General features: G+C 38.7%; 1 protein-coding gene, 1 non-coding gene and 1 gene segment (V, D, J or C); all 3 read left to right on the top strand.

Moving 5' to 3' along the window:
- Positions 1-26,818, top strand: part of LOC136172319 (M1-specific T cell receptor alpha chain-like) — a 606,661-nt gene that overhangs the window by 425,814 nt on the left and 154,029 nt on the right. The gene's annotated exons all lie outside the window — the stretch shown is intronic.
- Positions 1-26,818, top strand: part of LOC136172318 (T cell receptor delta constant-like) — a 424,221-nt gene that overhangs the window by 329,772 nt on the left and 67,631 nt on the right.
- TRNAC-ACA (transfer RNA cysteine (anticodon ACA)) lies at positions 25,229-25,300 on the top strand. Its single transcript has one exon. It is a non-coding gene; the product is annotated as a tRNA-Cys (tRNA).

The raw sequence follows: 26,818 nt of genomic DNA, 5'->3' as shown, positions 1-26,818 counted from the left end.
CAAGTCAACATAGTCTTTGTTAACCTTCAGACTCAAAGTGAAGAAAATGAATCTGACTGCAGAGTAAAATCTTCTTCTTTCTCCAAAGCAAAGGTTCCAAGTCTAGGTATAGAGCAGGTCTCTAAACACTGTATTTTGACATTTGGTTGTATTTCTCCCACCTCTTGTATATTGTTCTGCTTATGGAAAATTCAGTGATGGAAACGGAGATTCCATCTTATCTATTATAGTTAACTCAACTATCAATGCAAAATGAGTGTATGGAAGGAAAATAGTTTTGCACCAAAATTTATTAACCTCTATTTTCAGAAGGAAATAATAGAGTACCTTCTTTCCTAAATGACTTTCTTTCTGATAGAGTGTTTGCCACAAGGGGTTAGGATGGTTCTGCCATTGCTTTTGGCTTCCACCTTCCAAAGCATCTTGTCTCCACCACATCTGAAGGAGCATCTCCTTGTTCAGCCTTGCTGATGTCATCACACTGATCCATAAAGTCAGACATGACTATACACATTGGCTAATATCCCTGAAAAACCCATGTGCTAAGAGAGAGGTGGAAAATGGTGGGATGCATGGGACCTGGGTACTGGGAAACTGCTTAAGTCCCCTGCTGACTCAGGCTTCTCACCACCCAACTAACCCAGCAGATAGGTCTTCCTTAGGAGGCACCAGAGACTCAAGAGTGTCCACATCCTGTGGTTGCTGTACCCCCTGACACCCCACACTTGAGTTCCTTTCTTGATTCAGAAAACAAAAGCTTTTGGCTTTGGACCAGTTCCCAACATACGGGGACACAACCACCAACTACCCAGGAAGCATCCACCAGGGCAGGGCATGAGAACTTGCTTCTCAAAAATTCCCACACTTCTGTTCCCATCCATCATCTGACACCTGACCAAAGAGAGCCTAGGAGACTTACTCTTGAGCATCTTCAGGGATTTAATGTTTCCTGTTGGGACTTGAGAAACTTGAGTTACAGTTAAATTTAAGAGGTTGGAAGTTAAGGAAATGATTGGAAAGCAAGTATTACAACTTTACACATACTTCAGGCATGCCTATAAATCTCTCCAAAACTTGGACAGAATGCCTTCCTAAATCACTGACCTTGCCCATCTCATTCTCTGAATCTACACGGGGTGGGCTTTCAAAGCCATGAGCAGCAGGACCTTCTTTCTCCACATGCAAGACAGTGGGGCTGGGGATTCTGCTCATGAGAATGTTCTTCCTTCTTTGCACCAGGCTTTGCAAAGTTGTCTTTGTACTGTAACTGTCTGGAAGAGATTGTACCCTCGCTTTCTCTAAGTCTGTATATTTCTTTTTGCTTTTTTTTAAAATTAAAGTATAGTTGATTTACAGTCTTTGGTGTACAGCAAAATTATTCAGTTATACATACACATATGCAGATTTCTTTCATTACCTTTGTGACCCAAGCAAATGAGTTTTTCTGTGCACTATCTGTTTAGTAAAGCTGAGAAGAATAGGAAATACAGGAACCAAGTGCAAGAGAAAATACAAAGGCATTAGTACCAGGGAAAATACTGTTGTGAACTCAAGACTATCACTTAAATTGATATTAACTTGACATTGCTAGAAAATAAAAAGGTCAATACCAAGATGTATATTTTCTTAGCATTTCTGAAAGAAAATATGAGCATTCAAGGGTATAAAATTCTTTAACCCTGCAGTTTCCACCCCCTAAGTAAGATGTTTCACTGTGGCTGGAATGATCCAAAGTCTGGGCATTGGTAGCTAAGGGAGGCTGCCAGCTGCCAGCCCTTTGCAAACTGCAAAGTAAGTCATCCATGGCTCCTCCTTCTCATCTTTCTGGGCCCTTTCCTTGGACCATCCTCCCCAACACATCCCTCATATGCTTTTATTCTATTCTCATCAAAACCTGGTATCAAAAAATGACCTGAAACCAGTTTGTTCTGGTTTAAGAAACAATGGAAATCAATGGTAGTTTTAGGTTGTATGAGGTTGGAGTGGGGTGGAGAGATAATAGCCATGAGTTAAAGACTAAAGCAACCATGGCAGAATTTTCAAAGCTTGATGACACTACCTAGAATGAAAGATAGTAGTTCATTCTCTCTTTGTTGGGAGGCTCAGTGTGGATCAGACAAGGAGAGTCTGGAATCGCTCAGAGCAGACAATACACTCCCTGTGTCCTGGAAGATAGAGAACATTAACCTCTCTGCAGCATATGGCTGAACTGGGACCAAAAGAGAAAAAATGATAGATAGACAGATAGATGACAGGAAGACAGACTGATTGATTTTAAATTATTTCATTTCAATAGCAGGAATTGCTTTGTAACAGTTGACAGCCATTCAGCAGTGAAGATACATCCTTATCAGGGAATGAGTTCAGGTGGGTGATTACACCATGCAGATTGTCTGCATGGTTGGGAACTATAACTCAATGACCTGAGTATTTTCCTCCTATAATTTAATACACTATTCTACATCAAGGAAAATCCGGACTGCCACCAAAAAGCAACTGCAGTTACTCTTTTGATATATTTCATCCAAGTTTAATATATAGATTATTTAATAGTCTGTACATGTAATCATATTCCACATACACACTTGTATCTTTTAAGCATTATACAATCAGTTTTCTGTGTTATTAGACACCTTTCATGATCAGTATTTAATGATGTACGTTAACATCGTATCTGGAAACACACTGTTTTATCAATTTCCTTTATAATTTAGAATCCGATCAGTTTTTTCTTATAATAAAGAATGCTGTAATGAATGTGTATATAGAGAGAGCTTTACATTATTTAAAATTATTGTGAGTATGTATACAGGGAAAACCATGTGTATATACATATGTGTGTGTGTGTGTGCTCAGTCACTCCAGTCACGTCTGACTGTTTGCGACCCCATGGACTGTAGTCCACCAGGCTCCTCTGTCCACGGGATTCTCCAGGCAAGAATACTGAAAGCGGGTTACCATGCCCTCCTCCACGGGATCTTTCTGACCCTGGGATAGAACTTGTGTCTCCTGTGTCTCCTGCATTGCAGGCAGATTCTTTACCGCTGAGCCACCAGGGAAGCCATGTATATATTATATGTACTGAAGTAAGTCCCCACTTTCTCTCAGAAGATTCAAAATAAAGGTTTTGAGCCAACTTGATTCTATATACCCTTGTAAATCAGCACTAGTTTGTCCAATTCCACCTTAAAAATTTTAACATATTGCTTTAGTATTATTTACATTTTTAAACCCTTATATACATTAGTTCTGAAATAAAGCTTGTCCCCCACTCTAATAGTTTATATAATTTTATTTAAATTCTCACGAATACCTCAAATCCATGTATTGTCATCAGCAGAGCTGTTCTTTTCATCTTCAAACATTTTTTAAAAGGATTTCACACAACCTATAACTAAGCTGTTTGAAATATAGCCCATTAAGAATCCATATATGAAGGTTTCACTAAAACATATTTGAACTCCAATATCTATTCACAAAACAGAACTTCTGATTGCCATTTAGACTGTAAGTGAATATTCATGATCTGCTCTGCGCAAAGAAATCATCTACTTTAAAAGATTTATTTAAACAATACTGAACACTTGCAATTTCTAAGCATACCCCAAGAATAGCTACTAAATTGTCATTAAGTTTACTAGTCACCTTTTTCACTAAGCTCATCATCTGACTTTCAGTAGTATTCATGAATTAACCTTGATTAAGATTATTAAAGGTGAACGTTTCTTCACTAAACTGTACTTAACTATACAAGACCAAAGAATTCCATTAAAGTATTGTAATATTGCTTTTTGTATAATATTTTTGAATTTGAATCAAATATAAGGGGATTCTGTCTTCTCTGAGGATAATAAACCTCACTTTAAATTCAAACACATATATATTTTCTCACAGTAAATTCCCCAAGGTGGAAATATTTGCTCAACCTAGTAATAATATTTTCACTTTTTAAATATTATCTAATTGGTTTCCAATAAACATATAACAATTTATATTATTACCAACATCTTACTACCACTGGGAACATCAACTTTTCTAACAACACATTGCTTAAAAACCTGATTATTTCTTAATGGTTTGCTAATGTTTCATCTACATTTTTTTATTTCTAGAGGGTTAAAATATTTTTCTAAATTTGTTAACCAGTGAGTGACTTTCTTCATTTGTCCTTTGTGCACTTACCCTTTAGGTACTTTGTGTTTTATTTATTAATTTGTGTAATGTAATAATTTTTGCCATCGAGTTTTATTTCATTAACCACAATAAGAGCATTGGAGAAAGGAGATTTCTGAGGTTTTCTAGATGACAAGTTGTGATGATGGTAAACTACTAAGGAAAGGATAAAAGGAGAAGAATGTTTTTGTACTGCTGTGTTTCACTGTGACTACATACCACAGAGGTTGAAGTGTACTAAGCACTTGTTTAAAAATCCCAGGTGTTATCCACTGCGTATGTTTCAGCATCAAGAGCCAACATCTGAGCATCATGAGGAAACAATACATAAACTACTTTCCCACTGACTCCTTTATTGAAGGAAATTTACCCATGTGTCTACTCCAATAGTCTCAGAATGTGAACAAATATCACCAAAATCAGCAAAATAAATCATCTCACTACAATTTAACAACATTTATTACATATACCAATGGCAAAATTAAAGAGAACATCATGGAAGAAATACAGGGATGGAAATAAAGATGACCATAGCCTGTGCACTGGGTCATACACCAACATATTCTAAAGACCATAACTAGAAGCAGATCTACAAGGAGAAAAATCTGACACTAAACCCCCAAATACGGACAGTTCTTGTGTCTCTTTCTGATGAGAAAACTAACAAGTGAGCGAGTAGTGAGGGCCAGAAGGACATTATGAGGCAGCACTGGACAAACGACCCAATGATGTAATGAAGAGCACAGACCTTTCCGAAATAAAATCTGAGTTATTACAAAGTGAGCAAAGAGAGGGTAGCTGAGAAGTTCTTGTTGGTAGAGTTAGCTGGGAAGAGCTCTTGAAGATGAATCTTGAGCTGGTCCTTGAAGATGCCACAAGACCTACCCCGAGTGGGAATGTTAGAGTCAGGAATCATCTCTCTGACCTAATGCCACTAAGCTCTGTCCTCATCTCAGAGTAGAGGCACCACCAGTCCCCACCCACTGACATGATGTGTTTTTGAAAGATACTTCCTGGGAACTAAGAAAAATTTCTGTTCAGTCAGAGGATCAATCAGTGTGAATCCCACATGTCTAACAGCTGACCAGTCCTGGCCTCTCCTTCACTCTTCTGACCCTGCTCGTGTCTGATCCTAGACACAGGGATTAACCCCTTCTTACTGAGATTACAATCACCAGTTACCACACCAGCTCCAATTGCTCTTTGTGACTCTATAAGAGAAAAAGCAATGCACAGAGAAAGAAAACTCTACCTAGGCTTCCTCCCAGGTTGTTCAAAATAATTGACCTTATGATTTAGAAGGAAGAATACAGCAGCTTGATCAAAATAAAAACTGAAGAGCCCACTTCAGGGAATATAAACGATTCACAAATACAACACTTTTTATGAAATTCTCATTTGTAGGGCAGAAATGTAATGTATCTTCCTTACGTAGCTTATTTTTTAAAAAAAAAAGCAGATTCTTTTAGATACTAATATTTCAGCATCTAATCTAATTCTTTTAGATACTAATATTTCAGCATCTATTTCAGCATCTAATATTTCAGCATTATAACATTCATTTTGTGTATAGCAGACTGGAGGCATTCGCAGTTACAGGAGGAAGAAATGTGACTAGCTTCTGGCTACATGCAAAACATCAGGCAGAAAAATATACTCCAAGCCAAAAGAAAAAGTTTTAAAACATTGCAAAATCTCAGATTACCTGCTGGTTACAATGGGAATATATAATTTTACAAAAGATAGATTTTTCTGTCCCCATCTTATCCTAGCGCTGGATCAGCCTCATCAAGTCATTATGGCTATCCTAACATGACGCAGGACACTACCATACATAGGACACTACCTCCCTACACAGTATTGCTGCCAAAAATAAACAAATGGAGCCTATAGTCATTAGTTCTAGCAGGAGACAAAGGAACTAGAAGAACAAGTTAAAGGATTCCACAAAGAAACAACTAGACAATTCCAGACAGTGAGACATTCTACAAGACAACAGTTCCAGTCCCTTCAATAATCAATGTGATGAAGGAAAACATAAGTATAGTGGAGGGAATGCTGTAGAATGAGAACTATTACAGGTTAAAGAAAGTTAAAATACTTAGAAACCAAATTAAATACATAGTATTTGACTGGTTTCTGGTTTCCGAAAACCATCTGTAAAGGACATTTTGTTGGAAAATTTAACATGGGTTAGTTATTAAATGATTTTAGGGAATTGTTAACTTTGTTAGATGTGAAGTAGTAGTATTAGGGTTGTATAGAAAATATTTTTGTTTCTTAACAATGTATGCTTAAGGGTTTAGAAACGAATTGCCATGGTGCTTATAATTTATTTTTAAACATTTCACCAAAAACCCAATAAAGCAAACATTAATGATTACTAGACGTAAGTGATGAGTCTAAAGATACTGATTTTAATCTCCCTTTTTTATATATCAAAAACTTTATAAAAATGTTTTTTTGCTTTCATCCCTAAGAAATCTGCAGCAAGTTTAAGCAGTAAAAAGTATAACATGTTTCTTGAAAATTAGCATATTTTTTAAGAATACTGCTCTTCTCAAAGAAATCCTGATTCTGTAAGTGTTTTAACAAACTAGAACTGTATGTCCATGTGACATATTTGTAAGACAACAATCGACTCTGTCACTGACTACACAGTTCGAATTAGTGAGAAAACCACCAGTTATGATCCGGCACAATTTGGATTATTCTTATTCAAGAAATAGGCATAAGCAGTGTACCTTAAAATCACTGCTTTTCTAGATCTGAGATAATGACTATAGCTTAAAATCCAGTCTTCCATTTATGTGGGGCTGGGCAGTACCAGACTTCTACAGATGCACCAAGGGTTCCAAGCAGTGGGTTGTCAAACTCACTTCTCCTTCAGCAGGCTGGACATCACAGAGAAGGTAGAAGAAGGTTTTGACAAAAGTCAAAGTGTGTTGGGGGCCCCTTGACTGAGGGGAACTTGATCAGGTTTATCCATTCTTGGGGCTTCATATGGGTCTCAATTCAAAAGCCTGGCCCCTTTTATTTCCTGTCCAGTTACTAAGTGCATTGCTTGATCCATCAACCATGAAAGCCAAGTCAGGCTATTACTCATATTTATGGTTTTGCCAAAATTTCAAGTCACAATCCTAACTACTTGTCGCTTAAGCAAGTAAACATTATTTATAATGGAAAGGGTGAAGTTTTGCTGCAGAAATATAGTATGGGTACTGAACATAAAGTAATCAGACTCTGGACCTTCCCTGAGCCCTACCACTGTCCCCAAAGCACCATCACCTTGGATCCAGCATCTGAGACACTGAGTACCACCAAGGAGAACAAACCACAGGCGGGTGACATACAGATCTGCGGTCCTTGACTCTAGAGATTCCACCAAAGTATTCAAGGCAACTTCGTCTTTTTCAAGGAATTAGAAAATCACTTTTCACAATGGCTCGACCACTTATTCATCCATCAGTCAAAGCATATGATACAATCGATCTGCGAATCACCAGCAAACAAATAGAAACTGGTCAAAGTAAAGAAAGCCTGGGTTGACTGCTACCATTGCCGCTTTGGCAGGACAAACCACATAGATTAGCAGAGTGGTTCTCAAAGTATGGTCCGTGGACATCCAGGAGCCTAAAGACATTTCAGGGAGTCCATGAGGTCAGAACTATACTCATGATAATGGAAAAATAATATTTGCCATTTTCTTTGTTTTGACATTTGCCTTCATGTTGTGAAAGCATTGGTGGGTAAAACTGCTGGTCGCTTAGTATGAATCAAGGCTGAAGCCTCAGTAGTGTATTAGCAGTCACTGTATTCTACATTCCTATGTATTTGCAGGTGGAAAAAAAAGACTAGTTTCAGCTAACAATGTAATTGACTGTATTAGTTAGCTAAGCTGACATAACAAAATATCACAGGCTATGTGGTTTAAACAACAGAAACTTATTTTCTCACAGCTCTGAGGCTAAAAATCTAAGATGAAAGTGCCCACAGTTTTGACCTCTCCTGAGTCCTCCTCCTTGGCTTGGAGATGGCCACCTTCTTGCTTTGTCCTCATGTGGACTTTCCTCTATACATGTATAATATATCCTGTATGTATCTTCTGTGTACAAATTTTCTCTTCTCATAAGGACGCCAGTCAGCCTGGATTAGGGTCTAATCCAGTCTAAGGTAAAATGGCCTAAGGTAAAATTACCTTATCTTTAAGGGTCTTATCTCCATAGAAGGATACATTTTGAGTTATCAAGGGTAAGGACTTCAACATATGAATTTGGGAAGGACACAGTTCAGTCCGTAACACTGAAAAAACAGTAAAACTATTAATTTTATTAAATCTCCACTCAAGTTTATATCTTTTTAGTATTCTGTGTAACAACAGTGGAAGCACACATAAGTACTTCTGCTGCATTCCAAATTATTTTATTTTCTCAAGGGAAAAGTCTTTTGTAGTCATTTAAGTTGCAAATTGAACTAGCCATTTTTTTCCATGAAACACCATTTTTCTTGAAAGAATAACTGACAGGCAAGCTATGGTTATTCAGACTTGGGTAGTTGTCACACATTTTCTTGAAAATGAATAAACTGAGACTGCACATCAAGAAAACAATGAACCATTGTTGCTAATGATAAAAATCCAAGCTTCCAGGGAAAAACTAGAAATCAGGGAAATTGTATCTGCCATTATGAGCTGGTAGGCTCCCCAGTATTTAAGTACTGTTCTGAATTAAAGATATTAGTGGCCATATTACCTCCTGTGATATATTTGATGCTGTATAATGAAATATATCAACACATAAAAGTTTCTTAATGCAATGAACCAATTATTTCCCAAAAGACCTATGAATAATGCTATAAAATCAAGCATGGATGGAAGTACTATCCAAAATGCAAGCTAGACCAATGAACTTTGATGGAAAAGAATAGAAAAAGTCCACTAACACAGTTTCTGATTTCACATTGCAAAAAATCTACCTTTTTGTAACACATATCTGTGTAGTCTAGGTTTTCCTCATACATTTCATTAAACCAATATACTGCAATACACAGGAGGCATACATAAGCAGACATGCAAATGCACTTGTCTTCCATAAGCCAGCTCTACCCTGATAGTTATTTCAAGACTATGATCAAACACCTTTAGTGTCACCCATCCTTTGGTCTATATTCTCCAAAGTTTTCTAGTTGTTCCTCCATCTATGTGGTTTGAAGTCTTTTCAAGAGCCTGTTCCACATTTTTTTAAAAAGCCTCATATTCTCCTTTGATATACACTGCAGTTTGCCTATAACCCTCAAAGAGTACACATCAATATCAAAGGCCGAGAGTGGAGATAAGAAAAGCAAGTTCACAGTCGATGGTCACAAAATTAAAAGCTCTAGGATGCCCCAGTGCAATCCTCATTTCTTTTCTGGGCCTGGCATCCCACACATTTTCTCCAGGTGCCTTGAGTGTCCAATCCCCCTCCCACCCAGGACTGGACAACATCATGGCAAACTCTCAGAATGCACTCATCTGGCAGCAAGAATGACTCGGCCTCCTTCCAGGAAGAGGTGAACTTCAGGATGAACCCACCCTGTTCCTGCCCCTCCCCTTTCTCATGAAAGAGCATCCCATACAACAATGAAAAGCCACATAAAGAAAGAAAATGCCAGGCTGCCCAGGTCATTCTAAGGTCACTCCAGGGAAGGAGATCAGCTGGAGGACTGAGAAGATACTCAGACACTTTCAAATTATAAGTATTAAAGTAAACGATCAGAGATCTGGATATTTGCCAAGTGAACCAAAAATATCACTGGACTAGGAATTGAAATAATTTATTTCTCTTATGTTTCTTTGATGTTGGCCTTGGCCAGTTGTGAAACCACTCTGGATCACTCTAGACTCTTCCATCTGAACACATAGAGGAGTGAATATATCATCCTTGAAGGCTCCCCCAGTTGCAATATCTTAGATGCTTCTCTGGAGGCACAGTTCATCCTTGATTACTCATGTTAGTAGAAAGACTGTGATTTGAATACTCCAAATATGTAGACAACAAGGAATTCATTTCTCTTTGACTTTGGAATATATTTCATAGTGTAGAGCAAATCACAGGAAATTTAACTTCCCATTGATGCTTAACTCAGACTAATGTTCAAATTGAATTGTTTACAGCTAATGGTGCTATGCTAAACAAATGCAAAATAGTGTTCCATAGTGCAGAGCAGGGTGAGAGAGAGCAAGGACTAGGAATTGGGAAGATGTGGGTTCTAGTCATGACTCTGTCACTTCCTAGCTTATCCTCTCTGAATATGAGACATTATATCATTACAATAGTTTCAGAAGGCACTTTATGAGCCTTGCTTAATGAGGTAATGTCCTGCACAGAGGACACAGACAAATCTCTTCTCTCAAAGATCTTTACCTAAAGAAGATGAGAGGAAATGAGTTTTGACAGCAGTTATAGGGATAAGCACTGGATGCCACAAAAATTAAGGGGAAGGGGGTGCATCCAATACAGTTGTCTTGAGCAATCATTTAGGACTTCCCAGAAGGTCAACAGCTAAGCTAAGCTCACATTATACTTCATCAATAGGATCTAAGGAGGTGGGCTAGAGACCAAACTGGGGAACTGGAGAAGGTAAGGGCATTTCAAGCAAAAGCAATCACAGGGCAAAGGTAAAGAGAGACGAAAGAACACGGAGCTTTCAGGAAGCAAGTAGTTCAGCACAGCTGAGTTTAAGGGAGCATGTGGAAAAGAATAAGACAATGGCCTAGGAAGGTAAACAAAAGCCTGTGCTCAAACCATCTCACCCTAAAGATAACGGGGAGCTACCATAAATTTCAGCACATAATTTCATAGGTCAAGTCACCCTAGGTTTAGAATCTGTATTAAACAGCCATTTCTACTATGATTGTTGCCTATGATTTAAAAAGTTGAGGTTGCTTTACAACTCAGTTCAGACAGTAAAGAATCTGCCTGCAATGCAGGAGACCTAGGTTCAATCCCTGGGACAGAAAGTTTCCCTGGAGAAGCAAATGACAACCCACTCAAGTATTCTTGCCTGGAGAATTCCATCGACAGAGGAGCCTGGCGAGGTCAGAGTTGGACACAATTAAGCAACTAACACTTCTACAATAACAAACATATATTGCATTTGCTCATTGGACTTGCCCTCAGATTGTGGACTGCAATCAGGACTGTGTCTTTGTTCTGGGACTCAGGTCAAAGCAACAGTGACCCCCTGAGCATACCCTTCCCATCTCACAGGACAAAGGCTCAAGAGTGCTGGCAGAAATCCATGACGCCATGCCATGTGGAGCCTCAGCCTGGACCAGGCACTGTCGCCTCCACCCACAACTATGGATCCATGCATGGCCACATCCCAGAGTCAGTGGAGTGGGATGTACACCCACCTGGAATGGGGACCCTGCAAAGTCCTGTGTCAAAGACCCTGGAGGATACTCCTGATACAGGGTGGAGTGAAGCACTAGGAAACACAATACCTGCATTCTCCTTAGGACCCAGCACCCCAAACCTCTCTGCCACGGCCACAGGATTGCAAGATTCACTGCCCCAGAACCACTAGGTTGCCGAGTCTAAGTTCCAGTCTCCTCAAGATTTAATTACCTTCTCATTCCCAACTTTTTGTTTTCTATAGCTGGTTCTATTCAAACCTGTTTCTGATGGCTGCCTGGGGAAGTCTGTGCATCAGCGCTAGGAGGGAGTCAGGGAACCTCAGGGGGTTCAGCAGAAGCCAAATTTATTTTTCAACATGCTAACCACCCACCTCTTGCCATTTCAAAAATTAATACCTAAACCAGCTATGCTCAACTGTCCAAGTTCAATGCTTTAGCCCAACTGGCCTCCTGCCATGAGGTACACATTCTCCTGCTCTCTGCTCAAGCCAGCCCCTGTTACATTATCTGTTACTGAGAAAATAACATTTCTTCTCCTCTTTTCCTGTTTGTTCTTTGAGGTTTTAATCAGGAAAAAGGTGTTAGACTGTGTGTATGGAAATGAAGTTGCTGGCATGCAGTTGAATGGAGGGTAGTAAGGCGCTGTCACAGGATTGTAAGGAATATTGTGATGCTTAAATTAGGCCGTGGATTAGAATAAGATCCTCCAAAGAAAGTATGAAGATCAAAGTTTTTTCAATCCTGCTCCCTCTTGTTAACAACAGCAAGAAAATTCACACTATCCTTTTATTATATATATATCCTTTTATTACATATATTTTTTTTTTCTTTTGGCTGTGCTGGGTCTTCGTTGCTGCTCCGGCTTTCTCTAGATGCAGTGAGTGGGAGCTACTCTCTAGTTGCAGTGCATGGTCTTCTCACTGCAGTGGCTTCTCTTGTGGAGCATCAGACTCTAGGGTGCCTGGTCTTCAGTAGTTGCAATATGTGAGGTCAGTAGTTGTGGCACATGGGCTTAGTTGCTCTGTGGCATGTGGGACCTTCCCAGATCAGAGATCAACCTGTCTCTCCTATATTGACAGGGGGATTCTTTACCACTGGGCCACCAGGAAAACCCCACACTATCCTTTAATGGTTAACTTTCAGTAAAGACATTTTCGATGATCCTTATGTATTGCTTTATTTTCACAGTGACGGACACAGAGATCTAAAGAAAATGAAGACTGCTGTGTTGAGAGCACCAAAGTTTTCAAAAAGGGTATGATGGTGTTAAAAATCAAAAGTCCAACAAGAGTGTAAATTAAAAAGCATGGACTGCTCGGGGCAGGTGCACTGGGATGACCCAAAGGGATGGGATGGGGAGGAGGTGGGAGGGGGGTTCAGGATGGGGAACACATGTTCACCCATGGCTGATTCATGGCAATGTATGGCAAAAACCACTACAATATTGTAAAGTAATTAGCCTCCAATTAAAATGAATAAATTTATTTTTTTAAAAAAAAGCATGGACTGAATTTGGCCAGAGCAACCACCCCTAGGTGCACAGGTTGTGTCTGACACAAGGACTCTCAGCCAAGGGAGCAAAAATTCATCTAAATGGGACTAAAATTCAGCCTGAGCTCTGCTGTCTGAGCCAAGGCCCTGGTGTGGGGCTGCATCAGCTAGAAAAAGGGAAGACTTTATGAATAAAGCTCAAAAAGTTGTCCTCTGTTTTCCAACTTGAACCCAAAGGTCTGCCTCTGCATTTGCCCAGCATGTTGCCTTTTCCAGTTCACACAAAGCAGCAGATGGACTACTGGCCCTGAATTTAGCCAGATGTGATCAATGGAAAGGATAAAATTCTACGTGGAAGCACTTTCCACTCCATAACACCCTCCATGGGTAAGTAGGACAGGCAGAGGTGATTCAGAAGATTAGCAGGTGAAAGCAGAAATTACACTGACCATGAATCTTTTCTGCCTACCTACAGCTTGTAGAACCCAGTTGAGACATTCAGGTCTGACAGACTCTCCTGAGAGAAGCCATCTGAGAGTGAACTCGTCAGAAAGCACAGGTAGGAGAAGAGGTCATGACTTCTGAAGTCCATTCTAGTCGCAAACTCCAGGGCAGATCCCAGCAGCAGGGCAGAAAAGCCTGAGAAAGAAACGCCTGGGCGAGCCTGCCCTGACCTCAAGCCAATACTCTGATCTGGATGGAGACTGACTTGCAGAAAATACCTATGATGGATGTTCTAAGACAGATGGGACAAAACCAAGGGGAGGTTTTTGTAAAGCTCTGCAGCACTGTGGGTGGGATTTACGAGCACTTTGCTACAATACCCAAAGAGACCTGTACAAAAACTGTAGAGGCAAAAGTGGAATTTCCCAGTGAATTGCTCAGTCTGGCTACCATGACTATCAGACTGACTTTATCTTGACTCCTTGACTGAATTCCCACAAAATACCAGCTGCCACATGTCATCCAGTCCCAGTTCAGGAAAATGTTGTTACCAATATTCTGATGAAAAATTATATGTTCTAAACTGTGTTGAATATAATCATTCACTAAGCAGAGGATTTCTTTTCCTGCAAATGTTTCAGATTATTTGTATTTTCTAGTGTTTTCTTTCTACTGCTAACACCCAAAGGACTTTGCTATGCTTTCTCACTTCATTATAAGGTCAATATACAAGTTAAATATTTTAATTTCTTCAGACACCTCTATGGAGAGATGTCCTCTTCCATTTCTCTGTTATTCTAGGCACCTATTGAGAGCAAAAAGCTCCAAGTTGGAAACCCTGGGACCTACAACCACCAATAAAACATACTTTCACTATCACTGTTCTGTAGCCAGTTACTCAGTGTCTTCTGCAGCATTCATTCCTCAATATCTTTCTCTAAACTTGATCCTGAGCCTCCACTTTATAAATTCATAATTTCTCCCTTGACATATACTCACAGGGTTGATAGTCTACAAAATTTCCATATCTCAGTTCTTCTTCCCAGCCTCCCTCAACCTGAGCTTGATACTTTCCAACAATGAACTTTCCCAGAATATTTGTATCTCAACTAAATAATGATGCAAAACAGGTCCTTTCCTATTCCTGCTTTTTGCTTCTCAGTGCTACCCCTTTCCACGTAGGACTGGAAAGTAGGGACCACTTTCCGCAGTTTGTGGACATTTTCCCTGAGGTCTTTCCACAAAGCAGCATTTGGGGCCTGAGTCTGAACTTCATGACACTAACTCTTTAAGATGCTTGACTCAGAAAGACTTCTAAGTTTCTACCTAAATCCAGATCTAGCTACTATATCATTGGAATTCACTGTTGGGAAAAGGTGACCAATCTACTTATCACTTCTTGAAAGTTTCAGAACTGAATCTCAATTTCTAAAGGATATATGGATGTATGAAGCTCCAGGACAAAGGTTGGGATGCATGAGTTCTGTGGACTGTGATGGTAACTGTCCAGATCATACACCAACAATGGAAGAAGGAAGAATTGTCACCTTAGAAACTCCAATTCTTTTGTCAAATTGTGTTCTCTGATACCACACCTCATTCTGCCATCGCTTTATGGTCGATCAAATCTACTCAAAAATAAACTGGACCAAGTCAGCGTAATCTTTGTTATATTCTTCAGATTCAATGTAATGTAAATGAATCTGACTCCAGAATAAAATGTTTCACTCCAAAACAGACTCTACAAGCCAGGTATAAGACAGATTTCTAACCACCCTATTTTTACACTCATGGATATCTCCTACTTTCTGTACATTGTTTCTGCATACCAAAAATTCAATGATGAAAATAGAGACTCCAACTTACACACACTACTCAGCTATCAGTGCAGAATGAGTGTTTGAAAAAGAATTTTTTTAGGCTGCCTATTTAGTTTTTTAACTGTTAGTATGTTTTTTATTTCTTTCTAAGTTTATTTTTAATTGGAGGACAATTGCTTTACAATGTTGTGTTAGTTTCTGTCATACAAAATTGTGAATCAGCCATATATAACATATATATATATATATATATATCTCCCCTGCCTCATGAGCCTACATCCCCTCCACCATTCCACTCCTCTACATTGTCACAGAATAACAGATAGAGCTCCTGTGTTATACAGCAACATGGAGGGATGGCAGTTTTATACTGAGATTATTTAACCTCTATTTACAGAAGGAAAAACACTAGACATTTTCTTCCTAAAACAGCTTTCTCTCTGGATAGAGGTTTTGCCACAAGTGGTTAAGATACTTCTGCCATTGCTTTTTGGCTCCACACCCCAAGTCATCTGGTCCCCAACACATCTGGAGGAAGGTCTCCTTGTTCAGCAATTTTGACGTCATCAAATTGATCCCAGGAGTCAGACTATATACTTTGGCTAATAATCATGGAAAAATCCATATTCTAAGAGAGAAGTAGAAAGTGGTGGGATGCATGGGACCTGGGTGCTGGGAAGCTAGTCCACTGCTGAGTCAGACTTCTCACTACCCACCTTACCCAATAGATGAATCTTCCTTATGAGGCACCAGAGACCCAGACTGTCCACATACTGCGGTTCTTGTACCACCTAACACCCCACATTTGAGTTCCTTTCCTATTTAGAGAAGAAAAGCTGCTGGCTTTCAGCCAGTTAACAGCAGATGTGGGGCACAACCGCCAACTATCCAGGAAGTATCCCCCAGGGCAGGGCATGAGAATCTGCCTCTCAGAAATTCCCATACTTCTGATCCCATCCATCATCTGACACCTGCCCAAAGAGAGCGCCTGGGAGACTCACTCCTGAGCATTTTCAGGGATTTAATGCTTCTGTTGGGAATTGAGACACTTGAATTTCAGCTGTTATGAGTCTGAGAGTTCAGGGAAAGTAAATATTACAATCTTACATGTACTTTAGGCATGCCTGCACATCTATTCAAACTTGGACAGAATGGCTCCCTAAATCACTGACCGTGTTCATCTCCCCAAGTCTGTAGATTTCTTTTTTGTTTGTTTTTGTTTGTTTTTGTTTCTTTGTTTCTTTTATTTCTTTTTTAAATGTGTCTATTTTTAATTGAAGGATAATTATTTTCTTTTTTTTAATTAATGTACAGTTGATTTACAATGTTTGGTATACAGCAAAGTGATTCAGTTATACATATACAAATGTAGATTTCTTTTATTACCTTTGTGGCTGAAGAAAACAGTCCTTTTTATGCACTTCCCATTTAGTAGTTGAGAATAGGAAGCGCAGGGATGAAGTCAGTGAAAGATGCAAATACATTAACACCAGGGAAACTACTGTTGTAGACTCAGAATGCTTATCAATGGTATTGATAAGCTGATATTAATCTGACCTTCTCAGAAAATAAAAAGATCAGTATTAGGATGTGTATTTGCTCAGCATCTCTAAAAGAAAATATAAGAATTTATGGAATACATATTGTTTGATAGTAATCAAATTAACAAAGATCAAACACAAAGAACAAATACTAAAAGCAGCAAGGGAGAAACAACAAATAACACACAAAGGGATTCCCATAAGGATAACAGCTGATCTATCAATAGAAACCCTCCAGGCCAGAAGGGAATGGCAGGACTTAATGAAAGTAATGAAAGAGAATAATCTACAACCTAGGTTACTGTACCCAGCAAGGATCTCATTCAGATATGAAGGAGAATTCAAAAGCTTTACAGACAAGCAAAAGCTGAGAGAATTCAGCACCACCAAACCAGCTCTTCAACAAATGCTAAAGGATCTTCTCTAGACAGGAAATGCAGAAAGGTTGTATAAATGTGAACCCAAAACAACAAAGTAAATGGCAACGGGACCAAACCTATCAATAATTACCTTAAATGTAAATGGGTTGAATGCCCCAACCAAAAGACAAAGATTGGCTGAATGGATACAAAAACAAGACCCCTATATATGCTGCCTACAAGAGACCCACCTCAAAACCAGAGACACATACAGACTAAAAGTGAAGGGCTGGAAAAAAATATTTCACGCAAATGGAGACCAAAAGAAAGCAGGAGTCGCAATACTCATATCAGATAAAATAGACTTTCAAATAAAGGATGTGAAGAGAGACAAAGAAGGACACTACATAATGATCAAAGGATCAATCCAAGAAGAAGATATAACAATTATAAACATATATGCACCCAACATAGGAGCACCGCAATATGTACGGCAAACGCTAATGAGTATGAAAGAGGAAATTAATAGCAACACAATAATAGTGGGAGACTTTAATACCCCACTCACAACTATGGATAGATCAACTAAACAGAAAATCAACAAGGAAACACAAACCTTAAATGATACAATGGACCAGCTAGACCTAATTGATATCTATAGGACATTTCACCCCAAAACAATCAATTTCACCTTTTTCTCAAGTGCACACGGAACCTTCTCCAGAATAGATCACATCCTGGGCCATAAATCTGGTCTTGGAAAATTCAGAAAAATTGAAATCATTCCAGTCATCTTTTCTGATCACAGTGCAGTAAGATTAGATCTCAATTCCAGGAAAAAAATTGTTAAAAATTCAAACATATGGAGGCTAAATAACACGCTTCTGAATAATCAACAAATCATAGAAGAAATCAAAAAAGAAATCAAAATATGTATAGAAATGAATGAAAATGAAAACACAACAACCCAAAACCTATGGGACACAGTAAAAGCAGTGCTAAGGGGAAGGTTCATAGCATTACAGGCTTACATCAAGAAACAAGAAAAAAGCCAAATAAATAACCTAACTCTACACCTAAAGCAGTTGGAGAAGGAAGAAATGAAGAACCCCAGGGTCAGCAGAAGGAAAGAAATCTTAAAAATTAGGGCAGAAATAAATGCAAAAGAAACTAAAGAGACCATAGCAAAAATCAACAAAGCTAAAAGCTGGTTTTTTGAAAAAATAAACAAAATTGACAAACCATTAGCAAGACTCATTAAGAAACAAAGAGAGAAGAACCAAATTAACAAAATAAGAAATGAAAAGGGTGAGATCACAACAGACAACACTGAAATACAAAGGATCATAAGAGACTACTACCAGCAGCTCTATGCCAATAAAATGGACAACTTGGATGAAATGGACAAATTCTTAGAAAAGTATAACTTTCCAAAACTGAACCAGGAAGAAATAGAAGATCTTAACAGAACCATCACAAGCAAGGAAATCGAAACTGTAATCAAAAATCTTCCAGGAAACAAAAGCCCAGGACCAGACGGCTTCACAGCTGAATTCTACCAAAAATTTAGAGAAGAGCTAACACCTATCTTACTCAAACTCTTCCAGAAAATTGCAGATGAAGGTAAACTTCCAAACTCATTCTATGAGGCCACCATCACCCTAATTCCAAAACCAGACAAAGATGCCACAAAAAAAGAAAACTACAGGCCAATATCACTGATGAACATAGATGCAAAAATCCTTAACAAAATTCTAGCAAACAGAATCCAACAACATATTAAAAAAATCATACACCATGACCAAGTGGGCTTTATCCCAGGAATGCAAGGATTCTTTAATATCCGCAAGTCAATCAATGTAATACACCACATTAACAAATTGAAAGATAAAAACCATATGATTATCTCAATAGATGCAGAGAAAGCCTTTGACAAAATTCAACACCCATTTATGATTAAAACTCTCCAGAAAGCAGGAATAGAGGGAACATACCTCAACATAATAAAAGCTATATATGACAAACCCACAGCAAGCATCACCCTCAATGGTGAAAAATTGAAAGCATTTCCCCTGAAATCAGGAACAAGACAGGGGTGCCCACTCTCACCACTACTATTCAACATAGTCTTGGAAGTTTTGGCCACAGCAATCAGAGCAGAAAAAGAAGTAAAAGGAATCCAGATAGGAAAAGAAGAAGTGAAACTCTCACTGTTTGCAGATGACATGATCCTCTACATAGCAAACCCTAAAGATTCTACCAGAAAATTACTAGAGCTAATCAACGAATATAGTAAAGTTGCAGGATATAAAATTAATACACAGAAATCCCTTGCATTTCTATACACTAACAATGAGAAAACAGAAAGAGAAATTAAGGAAACAATACCATTCACCATTGCAACAAAAAGAATAAAATACTTAGGAGTATATCTACCTAAAGAAACAAAAGACCTGTACATAGAAAACTATAAAACACTGATGAAAGAAATCAAAGAGGACACAAACAGATGGAGAAACATACCGTGTTCATGGATTGGAAGAATCAATATTGTCAAAATGGCTATTCTACCCAAAGCAATCTATAGATTCAATGCAATCCCTATCAAGCTACCAACGGTATTTTTCACAGAACTAGAACAAATAATTTCACAATTTGTATGGAAATACAGAAAACCACGAATAGCCAAAGTAATCTTGAGAAAGAAGAATGGAACTGGAGGAATCACCCTCCCTGACTTCAGACTCTACTACAAAGCCACAGTCATCAAGACAGTATGGTACTGGCACAAAGACAGAAATATAGATCAATGGAACAGAATAGAAAGCCCAGAGATAAATCCACGAACCTATGGACACCTTATCTTTGACAAAGGAGGCAAGGATATACAATGGAAAAAAGACAACCTCTTTAACAAGTGGTGCTGGGAAAACTGGTTAACCACTTGTAAAAGAATGAAACTAGAACACTTTCTAACACCATACACAAAAATAAACTCAAAATGGATTAAAGATCTAAATGTAAGACCAGAAACTATAAAACTCCTAGAGGAGAACATAGGCAAAACACTCTCTGACATAAATCTCAGCAGGATCCTCTATGACCCACCTCCCAGAATATTGGAAATAAAAGCAAAACTAAACAAATGGGACCTAATGAAACTTAAAAGCTTTTGCACTACAAAGGAAACTATAAGTAAGGTGAAAAGACAGCCCTCAGATTGGGAGAAAATAATAGCAAATGAAGAAACAGACAAAGGACTAATCTCAAAAATATACAAGCAACTCCTGCAGCTCAATTCCAGAAAAATAAATGACCCAATCAAAAAATGGGCCAAAGAACTAAACAGACATTTCTCCAAAGAAGACATACAGATGGCTAACAAACACATGAAAAGATGCTCAACATCACTCATTATTAGAGAAATGCAAATCAAAACCACAATGAGATACCATTACACGCCAGTCAGGATGGCTGCTATCCAAAAGTCTACAAGCAATAAATGCTGGAGAGGGTGTGGAGAAAAGGGAACCCTCTTACACTGTTGGTGGGAATGCAAACTAGTACAGCCACTATGGAAAACAGTGTGGAGATTTCTTAAAAAACTGGAAATAGAACTGCCATATGACCCAGCAATACCACTTCTGGGCATACACACCGAGGAAACCAGATCTGAAAGAGACACGTGCACCCCAATGTTCATCGCAGCACTGTTTATAATAGCCAGGACATGGAAGCAACCTAGATGCCCATCCGCAGATGAATGGATAAGGAAGCTGTGGTACATATACACCATGGAATATTACTCAGCCGTTAAAAAGAATTCATTTGAATCAGTTCTAATGAGATGGACGAAACTGGAGCCCATTATACAGAGTGAAGTAAGCCAGAAAGATAAAGAACATTACAGCATACTAACACATATATACGGAATTTAGAAAGATGGTAACGATAACCCTATATGCAAAACAGAAAAAGAAACACAGAAGTACAGAACAGACTTTTGAACTCCGTGGGAGAAGGTGAGGGTGGGATGTTTCGAAAGAACAGCATGTATATTATCTATGGTGAATCAGATCACTAGCCCAGGTGGGATGCATGAGACGAGTGCTCGGGCCTGGTGCACTGGGAGGACCCAGAGGAGTCGGGTGGAGAGGGAGGTGGGAGGGGGGATCGGGATGGGGAATACGTGTAACTCAATGGCTGATTCGTGTCAATGTATGACAAAACCCACTGAAATGTTGTGAAGTAATTGGCCTCCAACTAATAAAATAAAATTTAAAAAAAAAAAAAAAAATACATATTGTTTGAATCCTGAAGTTTCCACCAAAAAAAAAGGAAGGGGGGAGGGCTTCACAGTGGCTGGAATAATCCAAAGTCTGGGCAAGAGTTAAGGGAGGCTGCCAGTTGCCAGCCCTATGCACACTGTAAAGTAGGTCATCCATGGCTCCTCATCCACATCTTGCTGGGCCATTTCCTTGGACTGTCCTCCCCATCTCATCCCTCATATGCTTTTATTCTGTTTCTATCAAAACCTGATATCAAAAAATGACCTGAAACAAGCTCATATTAGTGAATGGTGGAAATTGATGAAGGCTTTTAGTTTTCTGAGGTTGGGGTGGGAGATGGGGGAACATTGTATTTAACAGAGATAATAGCCATGAGCTAAAGACTAGAGCAACCATGGCAGAATTTTTAAAGCTTGAAGACACTGCCTAGAATGAAAGATAGAAGTTCTTTCTCTGTTTGTTTGGAGGCTCAGTGCGGATCAGACTAGGATAGTCTGGAATCACTCAGAGCAGGTACATGACTCTTTGTGTCCTGGAAGACAGACAGCATTAACCTGTATGCAGCATATTGCAGAACGGAGGCCAAAAGGAAAAAAAAATGATAGATTTATTTATAGGTAGATAGATGATGGATAGATAAGTAGAAAGATAGATAGATAGATGCACTTCCCTGGTGGCTTAGATAATAAAGAATCCGCCTGCAATGTGGGAGACCTGAGTTCAACCTCTGGGTTGGGAAGATCCCCTGGAGGAGGGCATGGCAACCCACTCCAGTATTCTTGCCTGGAAAATCTCATGGAAAGAGGAGCCTGGCGGTCTACTATCCATGGAGTCACAAAGAATGACTAAGCACAGCATTGACAGATAGATAGATAGGCTTCCCAGGTGGCACTAGTAGTAAAGTCGGGGATAGATAGATAGATTTAAAGTGACTTCATCTCAATAGCAAGAATTGCTTAGTAATACTTGACAGCCCTTCAGTAGTGAAAGATACATCCTTATTGAGGAGTGAGTTCAGGTGGGTGATTACACCATGCAGACTGTCTGCATGGTTAGGAGCTAGAACTCAAAGACCTGAGTATTTAAACCCCTAGAATTCACTACTGTGCTCTATATCAAGAGAAAATCTAAACTTCCACCAGAAAGCAATTATGGTTACTCTTTTGATATATTTCACTCCAGTTTTCTTTTTCAATGTATAGATTATTAATAGTCTGTATATGTAATAATACTCCACATACACATCTGTATCTTTTTTTAACATTGTGCAATCAGTTTTCCATGTTGTTAGACACTTTTCATAATCTGTATTTAATGAACTACATTAATATTGTATTCAGTTCAGTTCAGTTCAGTCACTCAGTTGTGTCCGACTCTTTGCAACCCCATGAACCACAGCACGCCAGGCCTTACTGTCAATCACCAACTCCCGGAGTTCACCCAAACTCATGTCCATCAAGTCAGTGATGCCATCCAGCCATCTCATCCTCTGTCATCCCCTTCTCCTCCTGCCCCCAATCCCTCCCAGCATCAGGGTCTTTTGAGTCCAATGAGGGGTCCAATGAGTCAACTGTTCGCATGAGGTGGCCAAAGTACTGGAGTTTCAACTTCAGCATCAGTCCTTCCAATGAACATTCAGGACTGATCTCCTTTAGGATGGACTGGTTGGATCTCCTTGCAGTCCAAGGGACTCTCAAGAGTCTTCTCCAACACCACAGTTCAAAAGCATCAGTTCTTCAGTGCTCAGCTTTCTTCACAGTCCAGTTCTCACATCCATACATGACCAATGGAAAAACCATAGCTTGGCTGCAATCACCATCTGCAGTGATTTTGGAGTCCCCCAAAATAAAGTCTGCCACTGTTTCCACTGTTTCCCCATCTATTTCCCATGAAGTGATGGGACCAGATGCCATGATCTTAGTTTTCTGAATGTTGAGCTTTAAGCCAACTTTTTCACTCTCCTCTTTCACTTTCATCAAGAGGCTTTTTAGTTCCTCTTCATTTTCTGCCATAACGGTGGTGTCATCTGCATATCTGAGGTTATTGATATTTCTCCCAGCAATCGTGATTCCAGATTGTGCTTCCTCCAGCCTGGCATTTCTCATGATGTACTCTTCGTATAAGTTAAATAAGCAAGGTGACAATATACAGCCTTGACGTACTCCTTTTCCTATTTGTATTAGGAACACACTAAGGTTTAATCAGTCTGCTAATGACTGAGAATTTAGGCAGTTTCTACATTTTCTATTACAAAAATTGCTGTGATGAACATATACATAAAACTATACATTATTTAAAATTATCATGTATGTATATAGGGAAAACCATATATATATACTGAAGTAAGTCCCTACTTTTTCTCAGTTAGAAGATTCAAAGTAAAGTTTTGAATTAACTCAACTCCATAAATTCCTGTAATTCAGGGTTGATTAGTCAAATTCTACTTTAAATTTTTTAACATATTGGTTTAATGATATTACACCCCATATTATATAAAATATTATATTAATTTTGAAATTCTGGTTTTTCCATTCTTAGTTCATAAAATTTTATTCAAATTCTTCACTAGCACCTCAAATCAATATATTGCCATCAGTGGAGTTGTTTTTTTAATCTTTAACCTTTTTTTAAGTTTTCATTTTGTATTGGGGCATAGTAGATTAACAACGTTGTGATAGTTTCAGGTGAACAGTGAAGAGACTCAGCCCTATATATGCATGTATCCATTCTCCCTTACATTCCTCTCCCATCCAGGCTGCCACATAGCATTGAGCAGAGTTCCATGTGCTATACAGTCGGGCACTGTTGGTTATCCATTTTAAATATAGCAGTGTGGACATGTCCATCCCAAACTTCCTAACTATTCCTTCCCTTCATTCTTCCCCCAGGCAATCATAAATTCATTTCAAATATTTTTTAAAAAGATCTCACACTCACTTGTGTCTAAGTTGTTCTAATTAAAGCACATTCACAATCCATATATGAAGCTATGAGTAAAACATTTTTGAGCCACAATATCTGTTCACAAAACATTAGGACTGTTGTTTACCATTTATTTGATAAGTGAATATTCATAGTTTCTACAACAAAACATTTACTTTAAAAGATTTCTTTAAACAATAGTGAACCCTTGGTAAATTCTAAGCATACACCCAAGAATACTTACTAAGTGGTTGTTAAACTTAATGAGTTAATAACTGTCATTTTTACTAATCTTATCAGCTAACTTTCAGAAGAATCCATGAACCAGCATTGACTAGGATCATTAGAGGTGGAAAAAATTGATTATTGGGGTGAAAGTGTCTTCACTAAACTGCATTTAACTGTGCAATATCAAAGAAATGTGTAAGAGAATTGTAATATTGCTTTTTATAATTTTTTTAAGGAATCAACTGTAAGGGGACTCTATCTTTTCTGAGGATAAGAAACTTCACGTTAAATTCAAGCATATATATCAGTAGTATTTGCTCAGTGTAAATTCTCTAACGTGGCAATATATGCTCAAACTAGTATAAATATTTTCACACTCTTGATATTACCTACTTGGCTTCCAATAAATATATAACAATTTATATTGTTATCAACATCTTACCAGCATTGGGAACATCAACTTTTCTAACAAGCATGGCTGAAGTATCTGGATTTTTTTTTTAATGGTGAGGTAATGTTTCTTTTGTACATTTCATTTGTTCCTTTTTTGTACAACTTTACTTCCCTGGTGGCTCAGATGGTAAAGCATCTGCCTACAATGCAAGAGACCCAGGTTCGATCCCTGGGTTGGGAAGATCCTCTGGAGAAGGAAATGGCACCCCACTCCAGTACTCTTGCCTGGAAAATCCCATGGATGGAGGAGCATGGTAGGCTACAGTCCATGGGGTCGCAAAGAGTCAGACACAACTGAGCGACTTCACTTCACTTCACTAGTGGTTCATTTACATGCTTTATTCCTAGAAGGTTAAGATATTTTTCTAAGTTTGTTAACCAGTGAGTGACTTTCTTCACTTTTGTGACTTTTGTCCTTTGTTCACTTTTTTATGGTCTTACCATTGTACTTACTGATTTATGTGCTGGTAGTAATTTTGTTCTTGCCTGGAGAATCCCAGGGACAGGGGAGCCTGGTGGGCTGCCATCTATGGGGTCACACAGAGTTGGACACAACTGAGGCAACTTAGAAGTAGAGGTAACTTTGTGCATCTGAGTTTTATTGCATCTAACCACAATAACAGCATTGAAGAAAGGAGATTTCTGAGGTATTCTAGATGGCAGAAGGTGGTGATGGCAAAATGCCAAGAAAAGGATAAAAGGAAGAGAAGGGTTATTGTAAAACTGTGCTTCACTGTGACTATATACCACGGAGGTTGAAGTGTATTAAACCCTGGTTCAAAAATCCCAGCTATGCTCCACTTCTCATGTCTCAGCATCAGGAGTCAACCTCTGAGCATCAGGGGAAAATAATATACAAGTTTACTACCTACTTGCTCCTGACTCCTTTCTTTAGAGATTTATCCCATATGTCTACTGCAATAGTTCAGAATGTGAACAAGGATCACCAAAGTCATCAAAATAAATTATCTCCCCACATTTTGACACTATTTATTCAATATCTACTCATGGCCATGTAAAAGAGAATATCATGAAAGAAGTAACAAGCAATCATCATGAGCGGAACTAGCAATCATCATGAGCCTATGTCACACACCTGAATATGATGAGGCAAGTTGAGGCCATGTCTGTCTAATCTACACAATTTCTCCTTTCAAAGAGCTCAATGACCAGCACAAAGTAAAAGAAGTTCTTGGAAGGTGGTTGTTGTGGATTGAATATAATCAAACTGTAATGGACATGTATACAGATTACCAATTTCTTTAAATAATATATTCTAAAAGCTGTAACTAGAAGCAAATCCAAAGGTGAAAACCTGACTAAATTCCCAAATCCTGACTGTACTCATGTCTTATTCTGGATGAGAAAACTGTCAAATGACGGAGTAGAGATGGCAAGAAAGTCATTATAAGGCAGCACGGGACAAATGGCCCAGTGATGTGATGAAGAGTACAGATCTTTCATAGTAAAACTTGAGTTATCATGAAGTCACAGTGGTAGCAGGGAAATTCTTGTTGGTAGAGCTAGCTGGGAAGTGCTCTTGGAGATGAGTCTTGAGCTGGTCCTTGAAGATTCCACAAGACCCACCCTGACTGGGAATGTTATTTCAGAGTCAAGGAACTTCTCTCTGACATAATGCCACTAAGCTCTCTCCTTCTTCCAGAGCAGAGGTACCACGTGTGCCCACCCACTTAAATAC

The sequence above is a fragment of the Muntiacus reevesi genome, chromosome 7 (genome assembly GCF_963930625.1).
Source record: "Muntiacus reevesi chromosome 7, mMunRee1.1, whole genome shotgun sequence".
NCBI classification, from domain to species: domain Eukaryota; kingdom Metazoa; phylum Chordata; class Mammalia; order Artiodactyla; family Cervidae; genus Muntiacus; species Muntiacus reevesi.
This window is presented reverse-complemented; position numbering and strand designations above follow the sequence as displayed.